We start from the raw sequence: 13,141 nt of genomic DNA, 5'->3' as shown, positions 1-13,141 counted from the left end.
AAATTGTACAGCAAATGTACACACACAAAGGACATAAAGTCAATAAATAAAATATCAGCAATCATTGTATCTCAGTGATAGTTACATACATGTTCCTTAAATTTTTCCTCAATTTTTCTGCATGTTTCAACACCTTCATATGAAAGTTGGGGGAAAAAAACAGGTAAAACTCAACCTAAGCTAATACAATATTATCTAGAAAGATGCTTCAGGACTACCAGTTTTAATAAATAGTACTATCTATATATCAAACTATTTGAAAATTACTCAAATTTATTTTTTATGTAATTCATACACCCTGCCCTTGCACTGTTAATGTATAATGTTAATAAAGGGCATGCTAAGTAAAACATTAACTTTGAGTTAACCCTTTTTGAAATACTACCAATTTTAAATTAGTAAAGTCTAGGCTGATATATAATAGTTTGACATTATTAACAAGATACTTTGTTTTTACTTTTTTGAACCAAGCTGAAAAGTGGTAAAAGAATTTAAGCCTAGAAATCATTTCAAAATTCATATTGGAGCAGCTAGTAAGGTTTTCAGTGGCTAGGGGGCATGTGAGTTATGCAGCACAGAATACAGTCCTGCTCTCATGGAGGTTATAATCTAGTTGAGGAGACAAAATTGAACCTAAGTAAGACTATTAGGGGATAATAAAATTCAGTTATTAAAAATACATACTGGATGCATTTTTAAAAAGACATCCATGAGTAGCTGAAGAGCTCAGGAAGGCAGCAATTATTTTTCATGCCATTTAGACAGATCAGAAAGAGAAAAAACAATGGAAAGAACTGTTTTCAATGGGAAAGTGTATTAAGGTTTAAATGTAAAGTCTTCTAGAAGTCAAACTGCAAAAACAACACAAGCCCACCTTCTTTCCTTGACCTCAAATCTGATGATTTATTGTAGTAGATAAGCTTCAGACACTTGCCCAAGCACAACTTCTTTTCCAAACGTGCTCTCATGGCCTCAGTTTAGGGGATGGGCCTAGTTGGCCACATTCATCCCTAGCAACCCCTACCATTAGCTACAGAACTAGGAGTAGGCATTTGACACTAAAAAGATTTTACATAAAACAGTATCCCGCACAGGAATATAAGGGCATGTGTAAGTTGGGTCTACAGCAGGTGCTATGGCCAAACAAAGCAATACGTAAGCAAGAACTACAAACAAAAAGCTTTAAAAAAAAAAAAATTGGATCCACAGAAGAGACAATGGAATACAAGTGCAGACAGAAGATAAGTGAGAGACCATGAAGCCAGAGTGAACACGAGAGAATAAGACCTCCCTGTTTCCCATTAAACCATTGTACTTCCTACACTTAATTGAGCTTCATGAGTTTTTACTTTATCCCCAAAATAATTCCCTTTCTTCAATGAGTTTCTGTATTCTACAAATAAATGATCTCTAAGACGTTTACATGGTATAAAACAGTTGCACATTTGTTTTTGTAAATTGACAGCATTTTAATATTATACATGTTGTTTACTGGAACTAGCTGAGGGTTCCTCCTACACTTTGCAAAGCCAAATTTACCAATTTTCAACATTTAATCAGTTCCAGAAATACTGGATTATCTCTACAGCAACTTTAGCATCCAAAATATCTCAGCCCACATTAAATCAGTCATGTCAATTCCACCTCCTTCTTATCTCATTCTAGCCTTTCCTGGGCTCTGTGGTCTTATGGTGTTGATCACTACACACCTAATCTCCCTGCCTTATTTCACCACCAACCCCTCCCACTCCAGTTTGACCCCAAACTGCAGCTAAAGCACTATTTCTAAAATGCAAACCCCAGCAACAGAATCCTACCCCCACAATTTACATAAAGTCCTACCCTGGTAAATACCATGTAATCATTTAAAAGATAACATGGTAATCTGTAAATCTTTAAAAGATTTAAAAGATAGCAATCTCTGGCAAAGGGATACATAAGTTTAAAAATAATAATAAATGCTCTAAAAACTTCTGTATAGCAGAGGTGGCAAACTCAAACGTCTAAAGAAGCACCATACAACAGACCTTTCTGCAGTGATAAAAATGTTCATGTCCGCACTGTCCAATAAGGTAAGGCCCTACATGTGGCTACTGAGCATTTGAAATGTGACTGGTGCACCTGAGGAATGAAATTTTTAACTGAGTTAAATGGCCATATGTGGCTAGTGTCTACTGTATCGCACAGCACAGGTTTGTAGGGTCGAGGCAAGTGAATATCAGTAAAGCAATATTGATGTGAATGCAGATTCATGCCCATCTAAAGGAAGTGCAAACAGTATGATGGAATTTGAACTTGCTGTGGCCAAATGATTCAAAACTTTCAAGTAAAGCCAGAATTTCAGATTTTATGTGAAATTTATTAATTTTTAAATGTTGGCAATGAACTTAAAAAATTTTAATGACCTTAACCAAACATTCAGATTTTGTATTTTTGACCTCTGAACTGTATTATTATTCATTCTGAAAATGTTTAAAGAGTGCCCACTAAATGCTAGGCACCATTATGAATGCTAGAGATACTGCAGAGACCAAATAGATTTAAAAATACCTCCTCAGTTTGCAAAAATAGTAATGAGAATATATGCTAGTATATACAAAAATAAATCTGAAAAAAGATACACCAAACTATTTACAATTATTTTGAATGACAGGATGGTGGTTAAGAGGAATTATTAGTATTTTCACCTTATATATTTCTGTGCAGTTCAAATTTCTACAGAATGTATTATTACTTTTTTAAGGCTCCACTCAGGCAACTATTTCTGTAATTTCCATTGTTTTTCTTTTCTTTCCTTTTCGCGACAGGGTCTCACTTTGTCGTCGCCCAGGCTGGAGCACAGTGGTGCCACCTTGGCTCACTGCAACCTCGCCTCTTGGGTTCAAGCAATTCTCGCGCCTCAGTCTCCTCAGGAGCTAGGATTACAAGCATGCGCCACCACACCTGGCTAATTTTTGTATTTTTAGTAGAGACGGGGTTTTCCCAAGTTGCCCAGGCTGGTCTCGAACTCCTGGCCTCAAGTGATCTGCTCACCTCAGTCTCCCAAGGTGTTGGGATTATAGGCCTGAGCCACCGCACCCGGCCAACCTAGTTAATTTTCAAAATTTTTTCGGAAGACACAGTGTGTCACTATGTTGCCCAGGCTGATTTTTAACTCCTGGGCTCAACTGATCGTACTGCATTGTGAAGTGCTGGGATTACAGTCATGAGCCACCAAGCCTGGACTTTCATTGGTTTTCCATGGCTTTCATAAACTCCTTCATATGGTGAACCAGGCCCTCCTACTACTTCTCCAGGCACCTTCCCCAACCCTCCTTCACCCATTCCTAAATTCCAACCTCCCTGATTTACTTACAGCCCCCAGAAAAAGAAAGCTCTCATCTCTCTGTCTATGCACATCTACTCACACTGCTTAGCTCTGCTCATGACAAGCAAACTCCTTCTCATTTCTCATGACTTCTGTAAAAATTTTTAAAAAGAATCCTACTGACACAGAAGGTATAAGCAAAAGCCCCAACACTACACATATATAATTAAAACCATTATCGTTTCTATCACTGACAAGCAAGTGTCATTTTGAATAGAAACAGTGCCTGATATTTTGTAATCCCCGGGTTATCCTGAAGAAAGGGTAAAGAATGAGGGAAGAAATCTATTCATGCATTTTCAACGAGCCAATCAACTAGACTATGGAGCACATAAGAAAAAAAAAAAATCAGGGCTGACATATTCTCTTCAAAGAGCTGTGGCGGGTCAACAAACATAGCTGGCAGACTCCTAGGATTACAAAATTAATGATGTGAGAAAATTAAACAATTTGGATTGTTAGCCTCTAAGAACATTTCAGATCCTTAATTCTTTAAGTACCATCTCAGAATGAGCAAGTGCAGCACTCACTGGCACTCATTGCTGAAGCCTGGAAGACAGTTTTAACAACTCCTGCTGAAAATGACTATTTCTTCTCTAGTTTCTATGGAAACAGCTGTCAGATTGGCAAAAATAGGGCATGTACTTTAAAATAATCATTCAAGCAAAGTACACACATGATGGAAGGCTTTAAAAAAGAATTGGACGGCAGCAGACTTGGTTCTTAAGCTTCCAAATGTTAGACTACACCCCTTTACCCCGGCTGAGAATGACGGAGATGAACCTAAATCCTTTTAGCGAGGGTTGCACGGCCTTGATCAACGCCTGAATGCCAAATAAGAGATTTTCATCTCCCTGGACTACAATTTCTTGTTGATCATTGAACGGCACAATAAAACTGTTGCTCCACACACAGGCGACATTTACACAGCATACAGTGAGTTCTGTAGAGGAGTTTACCAGGAAGTTGTTAAAACTCCCCGGAACTGCTTAGACGGGGAATGTTCTGGTTTGCCCTGCCGAGTCAGGCTGGAAAACGTGTTCAGTTTCTCCTGGAGAGTGCAGGGGTGAAAGAGACGGATGCCCGACGCGGCGGGAGGTGCCGGGTGAGGCGCCCGAAGCCACGCGGGTGAGAAACGCCGCTCTGAAAGCGGGGCCGCCAATGAGAGCAGGCTGAGGGGGAGGGCAGGCGGCCCCCGAAAGTACTGCCGCGGGGCAGACACACGCGGTCGCCGGCGTGCCCCGGGCCAGGCGAAGGGAAAACCAGGCTCTCCCAGGGCAGATGCCCTCCGTCTCCAGCCCCCGCGCCCCGCGCCCCGCGCCCCTCCCCTCCACGCAGCCTTGTCGCCCACCGGCCCACCCACGCCTCCTCCCGTATCCCCTTCCCCACAGATCCCCACTCCTTGCCCTGGCGCCCCCGCAGGCGCTCTGCACTCCGCCCCCTCCCCACTCCCGCACTCTGCCTCCTGCCCTGGGCACGAGCCTACTCGGAAAAGCAGGGGAAAGGCGTCACCGTGAGGACTGACTCAAGCAGAAGCAAAAGCTGTGACACCTCCGACCCGACCTATGCGCAGGCGCGCACCCGCACTTCCTGGCCGCCACCCCGGCCTGGGCGCCCTTCGCTCCGCCCACACCGGGCAGTCAATACAGCCGCCCGGAGTCTTTCTCCCAGCGGCCCCGGGCCCCGCGCGGACTGTGGCGCTCTGACGCCCCCGTGTGGCTTAAGGAGGGACATGGCCCTGGGCTGGGCTGCTTGCCTGGGAACAACTTTCTCCTGTCCTTGGTGAGTTGGGTCCTCTAAAGAATGATCCACCTAAGAATGTGTCCGTTGTGGTCTCTATGGCAGTACCGGCCAGAAGGGAAGAGACTCGAAGGCTGCCAAAAGACGGAGGCTTCCTGGTTCTGAATCTGCATTCATAGAAATAGTCTTTGGAGTGTGGGAACAGTGCTTTCATATGATTTTTGGAGGGACGCATTTTACGAATGATGAAATATAATCTTAAATGTCTGGAAGTTAAAGTAGCTGGCTCCAAAATTATGTGTATAGTATGTTTCATTCATTTCACCAAGACATATTTATTGAGCGTCAACTACATTTTAAGTGCCAGGGATGTAGCAGTGAGCAAGACAGACCTGTCCTTCGTGAAGTTTATATCACAGTGAGGAAAGACAGGCTATTTAAAAAAAAGTGTACAAATAAACAAGCAAAATACTGGATTGTGATGGATGAGTAGTGAGATCCCATATTAGTTTATTATGTTTATACTCTGTGCACAATGAAAACATCTCAAAGGACATAAACACTATGAACAATTCTAGGTATCTCTTTTGGAAATTTTGTAAGTTACTGTTTCTTTTATCTTATGTGTACTTTATGATTTGCCTTTTACTTTGAAAGGGATATCCTGGAAAACCCCTGACTACTGGATCCCTAAAAACCGAAGTAGGAGGTTCTTCAGTCTTCCTACGGTTTATCTCCCAACCTCTGGAGTGCATGGGTCTTACCAAAGTTTCCAACATGCTAGCCACCTCTTGCTCATCCTGCCTGATTAGCATAATGTCATTGGTGAAATAGATGGATGTGATATGCTCTGGAATTTCCAGGTGATCCAGCTCCTTTTGGACTATGCAGAGCCATTATGTCATTCTCCTGGATCCACCTGATTTCCAAAGGGGCCAGACTGGCAAGTTAAATAGAGATATGACAGGGATGACCAACCACCCTTGTATACTTCAGGTCTTTAATTATGGCATTAATCTCCACCATCATCTCACTATCCCCTCCAATGAAATACCGGTTTTGATTTGTTATCTTGACTTGGAAAGAAGGACAGCTTCAGAGGCTTCCCATTGGCTTTCCGCACCGTGATAACTCAAGACCAAGGACCTTGAGCTTCTTATCAATGTGGAGATTGCTCCAGCTGCCCAATATGTACTCCTAATTATGCACTCAGGAACTAAGGAAATGACTGCTGGATGGGTCCATGTATTTCTGGACCCACTGTAAGCTGGACATTATCCAGGACTCTGCTTATTACCTGATCCCCATAAGCCCCCACACTTAGAGAGGAGCCATGTGTGTTACACACATTGGGTGTCTGGGTAACACCTGTGAAATGTCTGGGTATTCCTCTTTCCTCAACATATATTCAGTCAAGAAAATGGCCATGGAACACAGACCAAAGAGTAATCATTAATTACAGTAAATATTTGTTTCAGTATTGCAGGATTCTTCTTTCTAGGGACCCAACAACCTCTTAAGTCAACAGATTCTGTGGTCTCAGTGTGAAGATGGGCTCAGGTCTGAGACTTGAGCAATGAGCAGTGCTTTTTATTAAACAACTGCTCCCTGCATAGGGTAAATAGCTTCTTGTCTTCCTCCAGTTGTAGATGTTAAGCAACACTATTGTTGGCTGCCCATCTATTTTTCCCCTAGGGAGACCTTATGCTATGAAAGCCCTCCACTACCTCCTGTGGATCAAGCCCTCTTGGCTGTGCCTCTGCCCTTGCCAGGTGTTGCAGTCATCTCATCCTCTGGGGTCCTCATGGTTAAAGCCACCACCTGGCTTCTACTACTTCAAGATCCTGTCATCCCAGTGGATATTATCAAGCCCAGCCTTGTGATCGCCTCTCCTACCGTCATCCCTTCCCTTCAGAGGAGAGCCTCTCTGAACTTCTTAGTGATTCTAGTGTCCCTCACGCCAGTGCATTCCCCATGGCCATATAGATGATGCGTCCTCTGGGCCTCCCATGAAGCATTCCCCTCTGTCTGCCTTCAGGCTCTACACAAAAAAATTCATTCAGGCAAGTCCACTTCCCTCAGCTCCTCTGTCCTTCCTCTACCATTTCCAAGGGCAATTCGGGCATTCCTGCTTTACTCTGCATGGACCATTGCTTTCTCTCAGCTTCTAATAGTCACCTAGCAGTGAGTTTACCCCATCTTCTAGAGTCCCAAGTCCCGAGAAAGTGCCCCCAAGACAATGAATTTGTATTTAGCCAGGCTTGCTGTGAAACATGAATTAAAAGAAATTAAAGAATGTGTAAGCAGAAACTCAGTTCTATGTAAGAAAACCCAGTTCACCCTGAGAAAGAGAAAGAGCTGGAGTCCTTTAAAAATTAACTGCCTGTTTTTCCGTGGCTAGTGAGCCTTATCTCTCCCTTTCCCAGGCATTGTGAAGACCCTGTTTCTCTAACTGTGCAGCTGCAAGGTCACTAGACAGATAAACTCAAGCCATAAAACATGTTTTCCCTTGAAAAGTTAGAAATGATGTAATGAATGTCTCAATTAATTAAATAACTGTCTTTGTTTCTCGCTTCTGTAACATGCTTCTCCCCACACAGATCTCCCCCAGCCCCATGAAATGCTTCAAAGGTAACTTGACTCTGTTCAGGGCTCAGTCCTTTGGATGTTAATCCAACTGGGTCAGTGCACCTAAATAATAAATCCTCCTCAACCCCTCAGTCTCTCTGATTCCTTATCAATCCCACCACAGTTCCTGCCCACTTTGATCAAGCATCTTCAGAAATCCAATTCCAGGGGTCCTCTCCTGGCTCCTACTGGTACACGCTAAGTAGTTCTTTTGGCTCCTACATTATGCGATCTTCCTCCTCCCACCTTACCAGGCCCAACACATCCCCAGCTGGGTGATGCTGGAATTTAACCTGAGTTATCACCCTGTCAGATAAGAGGAGATGGGGCAGCTCCTGAGTGGGCACCTGTTTATTCCTTATGCTAGAGGCTTCAATACTGCCTTCCCACATGAGGGAAGTGTTAGCTTTGACTAGGGAAGGGTCAGCCACCTCTGCAAGCTGTCAGGGTCTGCAGAGTCAGTATCCTCAGGGATTCTATCAGGATGTTCCATTTTGTGCTTCAAGGTTCCAGATTTTCCCAACCAGGGCCCAGACCTGCCTTGGCTAAGCATTTAAACATCTCTGGGGCTCTGCAACTCTTATCATGAAAATCTCTTTTGTTTCTCTGCTGTCCACACTCCTCCACTGCAGGAGATAAGAGCCTGTCTGTTACCTACCAAGGAGACCTCTGACTCCCACTCAGCCTTAACTGTTTACTGATGACCCTCTCTTTCTCATTATCTCATGCAGGCCATCAACACAACGTAGCAATAACAAGCCCACTGCACTGTTCTTTCAGACATTGCTCCCTCCATCTTTCAAGTGCCTTAACTATCCCACGTAAATGGCATTGCCCTCCACTGGGTCAGTTTCCCAAGTCGCCATCACTGAAATCCACATGTGGGCCACTATCTTGTGCCAGACACTATCCACGACCCCACAGTCCACCAAGATGGAATTCTTGTAGCCAGTTGGGCAATTAGTGAGCCACTCTCAAAGCCAATCTTGCCATCTTCTCAAATCACGCCACTTCCAGTCCACCTGTATCACGGGCCCTCTAAAAAGCAGATGCCAAGGTGGAATCAGATGTGCAAGACTTATTTACTGGGTGGAAAATCGTGGGAAGGATAATGGAGCAGGAGCAGGAATAGACATGAAGGGCCCTCAGATCATGACACTGGTTAAAGGAGAAAGGGAAAGAAGAAAGATTGGATAAGAAGCACCTCAGGTTGTAGCACAGTTCTAAGAAGGTTTTGAAAATGAGGAGTCCTTGGGCCAAAATTGCCTGCTAGAGGAGTTCCATATTTCACAGAGATGGGCATCCACTAGTGTTCACACCGTGCGTGATCATTGGCTAAGAGGAGTATAGGGGGAGCTTGCGCTTGTTACAAATGGAGTTGGGGAGCCAGAAGGTCAGGGGCAGGACCTGGCAGTCAACCATGCTCCCCAGAGCAGATCTGAGCAGCACGTTTTCACAATCACAGCTGCTGGGGGATTTAGAGTTTGAATAAGTGACTGTACGTCTTCTTTGTGCTGCCCTTTAAGCAATTTTTTAATCAACGTGCTGTGGACTGAATGTTTGTATCCCTCTGAAATTCTTATGTTGACCTCTAAATTCCCAGTGTTAACAGTATTTGGAAATGAGGGCCTTTAGGAAGTGATTAGGTCATGGGGGTGGAGCTCTCGTGAGTGAGATTAGAGTCTATAAGGAGATAAAGAGATCAGAGAGCTCCCTCTCTGCCACGTGAGGATGTAACAAGACAGCTGTCCGTACACCGGGAAGAGGGTCCTCACCAAATCCAACCATGCTGGCATCTTCATTTCAGACTTCCAGCCTTCCAAACTGTAAGAAAAAATAGTTTGTTGCTGAAGCCAGTCTATAGTACTTTGTTGTAGCAACCTGAACTGACTGTGACACATGATCAGATGCCATTCTCAGAACCAACCTTCCAACCAAGCAATATTGATTTGCTATGCTTTAAAGTTTTGCTTTTGTCAAATTTCCCAAGCTATTTATCCCATCTGAATTGAGATGAATAATTGACATGAATAATTGACATGAATAATTTCCTTTGGATATGCCCTTAGGAAAAGGGCTTCATTTTAAGCACAGCTTAATGAGGTGTGAGAAGCTTTTGAAGGTGTTCTTTTCTGAGCATTCATGGTAAGAGGGTTGCTTGAAGGGTTACACTGAAGACTGTGTCCTGTGACAGCATCACTGAAGTTCGATTTTGGATAGAACACTGAAAGCAGGTGCTGTGCTGCACCAGCAGATCGCCATTCACTGAGGTTCTCATTCTGGCAGCTGCCTGCCTCCCTAGAGATTTCCCTTGGCTGGAGACACTTGCTTCATCCAAGGATCGGCCCTCTGCCCAGCGACAGCACTTACCCCACAAACTGTGGGAGGACACAGTCCTGACTCCTATGCTTCGATTGAGGATAACACTGCAAGGCCATCCAAGCTGCAGAGACCTCCATGGGACTGGAAGCTCCACTTCTCCCTCTACCCAGTCCTCTTTCCCTTACTCCCTTTAAGTGTTGTTCGTTGGCCAGGCACAGTGACTCACACCTGTAATCCCAGCAACTTGGGACGCCGAGGCAGGCAGATCTCTTGAGGTCAGGAGTTCGAGATCAGCCTGGCCAACATGGTGAAGCCCCCTTCTCTACTAAAAATACACACACATACACACACGCACACGCACGCACACACACACACACACACAATTAGATGGACATGGTGGCTCGTGCCTATAGTCCCAGCTACTCAGGAAGCTGAAGCAGAAGAATTGCTTGAAGCTGAGAGGCTAAGGTCGCAGTGAGCCGAGATCACACCACTGCACTCCAGCCTGGGTGACAGAGCAAGACTCTGTATCTAAATAAATAAATACATATTGTTCCTGAGATCTCTCCTCTATAAGCCTGCATACAAAGATTTATCTCAGAATCTGTCTCCAGGGAACCCAGTCTAAAACAATTCAGTCTTCTCCAGTGGAAAACTATATTAAATGCCGTGGCACAGAAAGACATTCATTCACACCTCCTATAGAAAGTGCTGGATGCTGAATACTGAGTTAAAGAAGAGAATGACTCTGAAGAATTATGAGGCATAGCTTGTCTTATAACAGGTTTAGACAGAAGTTCAACAGACAACAATCAGGCCTCTGATGATCTAGATTCAGGATGAGAACCTGGTGAAATAGCCACAGGATTTGATGAGGGTCACGTACTTGGAAGGCTGCAATTTATGGGTGGCACCTTGACTGAAGTGGCCTTTCATTTTTCTTGAATATGTGCCAGGCATGACTGTCCAAAAGGGTTGAAATGACTGATTGTGAATTTGAAATCACTCCAACACAGAGAATTTCAGCATCTTCATTGAAACGTCCTACTCCAACGAAAATCAGCTCAGCGCTTTCTTCAACCGCACTTCTTTTTCTTTCTTGTCATCCCAGCCCTTCTTCCCACGTAACATGAATAAATCTACCATTTTAAAGTTAATGTTTGCTTGAAGAGAATGGTCACACCAAGTTCCAGTGTGTTATTTTTACAAATTATCATCTAAATTATTAATGCTCTAGTATCCTGACTGGTCTCCCTGTCTCCAGCCTCGTCCCTCTTGTCTATACTGCAGCCACCTGGACCCACCTCCTGAAATTGGGTGTGGGACAATTCAGTATGGCTCAGTAAGCTCCACGCAGGGCCATGGGGGAAGGTCTCACCATGGACATTCCCTTGCTCACTCCCCAGAGATCTATTATTCAGAGATGCGAGGTGAGCACCTGCCTTAGTGTCAGTGCAAACTATTATTTCTTTATTGCACAAGTGAAATACTAATACCATAGAAAAGCAAAACAAAAAAGAGAAAAATCATCCTTTATCTCACTATCCCAAAATAACCACTGTTGACATTTGGATACGTAACCCACTAGAAAAGCAAGATTTAAATTACTTTAAATATTTAAAACATTGATGAGATCAAAGCTTCCTTGTTGTTTTGATGTGCATTCCTTTGATTCATAATAATGTAAATGCTTTTTCATGCTTATATGCTGTTTGGATTTCTTCTTTAGCAAATGCCTGTTCATGCCCTTAACCCATTTTTCTGTAATATATTCATTTGTATTTTATAAACTTAAAAATTTTTTTTATACATTTAAGAATTGTCTGTCGTTTATGTAGCAAACATTTTCCCCATTTGAAGTTTGTCTTTCAACTTTGTTGATTCAGGGGAAAAATATACTTAATTGCTAAAATTTTGATACAGTCAAAGATATCCATCTTTTCATTATGACTTCTTCCTTCAAGATCATATCTACTGTCTGTCTCAAAATTAAGATTCAATATTTATCATTATTTTCTTCTAGTACTTTAATGACTTTGTTCTTTCTTAAATCTTTTAAAATATTTAATCTACCAGGAATTTATTTCAGCATAAAATAGGAGGAAAAAAAAAACCTAAAATATTTTTGGAATAATTAGGCCAGTGGAGCTTTTACAAAGGATGCATGCATGTGCCCTCCCCATGGATAGGACCACCAAAGTAACTGCTGTTCCAACCATTAATTTAATGTGTCCTGACTGACTTAAAGCATCACTGTTACAATATGCTAAATTCCTGTAAATATCTACATATGTTTCTGCAGTTTCCCTTTTTTTTCCTTGGTCTGACTGTTCTGGAGCTAGTGCATGATTCTTTCTATTTATTGTAACTTTGTAGTATACATTTTATTTTCGAATATTGTCTGGCTCTTACACATTTGACCTTCAAGATGAATTTTTGAACAATTTTTTTCGGCTACCTTCCTAAAAAAGAAAAGGAATGGGGATTTTTAATTCTGTTATGGTTGTTGTTTTTAATCTTGGATTAATTTGTGTGAGATGTATATCTTTGCAATGTTGACTATCAATCAAGGAAATATGTGCATCTCCATTTATCCAGGTCTTCTTTTATGTCTCTCCATAAAGTCTTACAGTTTTCTTATATGGGTCAAAGCAGTATATTTTTAAGTGGAACTATAAACTTTACTTCTTAGGATTACGGAATCTCAGAGCTGGAAAGGACTTAAATATCACCCTACCGGCTGGGTGCAGTGGCTCACGCCTGTAATCCCAGCACTTTGGGAGGCTGAGGCAGGTGGATCACGAGGTCAGGAGATGGAGACCATCCTGGCTAACATGGTGAAACCCTGTCTCTACTAAAAAGACAAAAAATTTAGCCAGGCATGGTGGCGGGTGCCTGTAGTCACAGCTACTTGGGAGGCTGAAGCAGGAGAATGGCGTGAACCCGGGAGGCGGAGCTTGCAGTGAGCGGAGATTGCGCCACTGCACTCCAGTCTGGGCGACAGAGCGAGACTCCATCTCAAACAAACAAACAAACAAACAAAAATCACCTCACCCCATCTGCTGCTGAGTCCTCATCTCAGCC

The 13,141-nt window shown here is 43.0% G+C and overlaps 1 protein-coding gene and 1 long non-coding RNA gene across 6 annotated transcripts in view; one reads left to right on the top strand and one right to left on the bottom strand.

Annotated features, from left to right (window-relative positions):
* OMA1 (OMA1 zinc metallopeptidase) overlaps positions 1 to 4,979 on the bottom strand; it is a 67,071-nt gene extending 62,092 nt beyond the window's left edge. Inside the window, exon 1 of one of the 5 annotated variants that reach the window (XM_007978560.3) lies at positions 4,893 to 4,979. The gene's annotated coding sequence lies outside the window, so the exon portion shown is untranslated. Of the gene's footprint in view, positions 1 to 4,326; positions 4,827 to 4,853 lie in introns of those variants that run through there. The other 4 variants (XM_007978563.3, XM_007978559.3, XM_007978561.3 and 1 more) reach the window with 4 other exon arrangements.
* Positions 4,980 to 5,041: 62 nt separating this feature from the next.
* Positions 5,042 to 7,827, top strand: LOC119626242 (uncharacterized). The gene is made up of 2 exons (XR_012089648.1): positions 5,042 to 5,149; positions 5,765 to 7,827. It is a non-coding gene; the product is annotated as an uncharacterized lncRNA (long non-coding RNA).
* The last annotated feature ends 5,314 nt before the right edge of the window (positions 7,828 to 13,141 follow it).

The sequence above is a fragment of the Chlorocebus sabaeus genome, chromosome 20, assembly GCF_047675955.1.
Source record: "Chlorocebus sabaeus isolate Y175 chromosome 20, mChlSab1.0.hap1, whole genome shotgun sequence".
Classification (NCBI taxonomy): Eukaryota; Metazoa; Chordata; class Mammalia; order Primates; family Cercopithecidae; genus Chlorocebus; species Chlorocebus sabaeus.
Note: the sequence above shows the minus strand (reverse complement) of the source record. Positions and strands in the feature narration are given on the sequence as shown.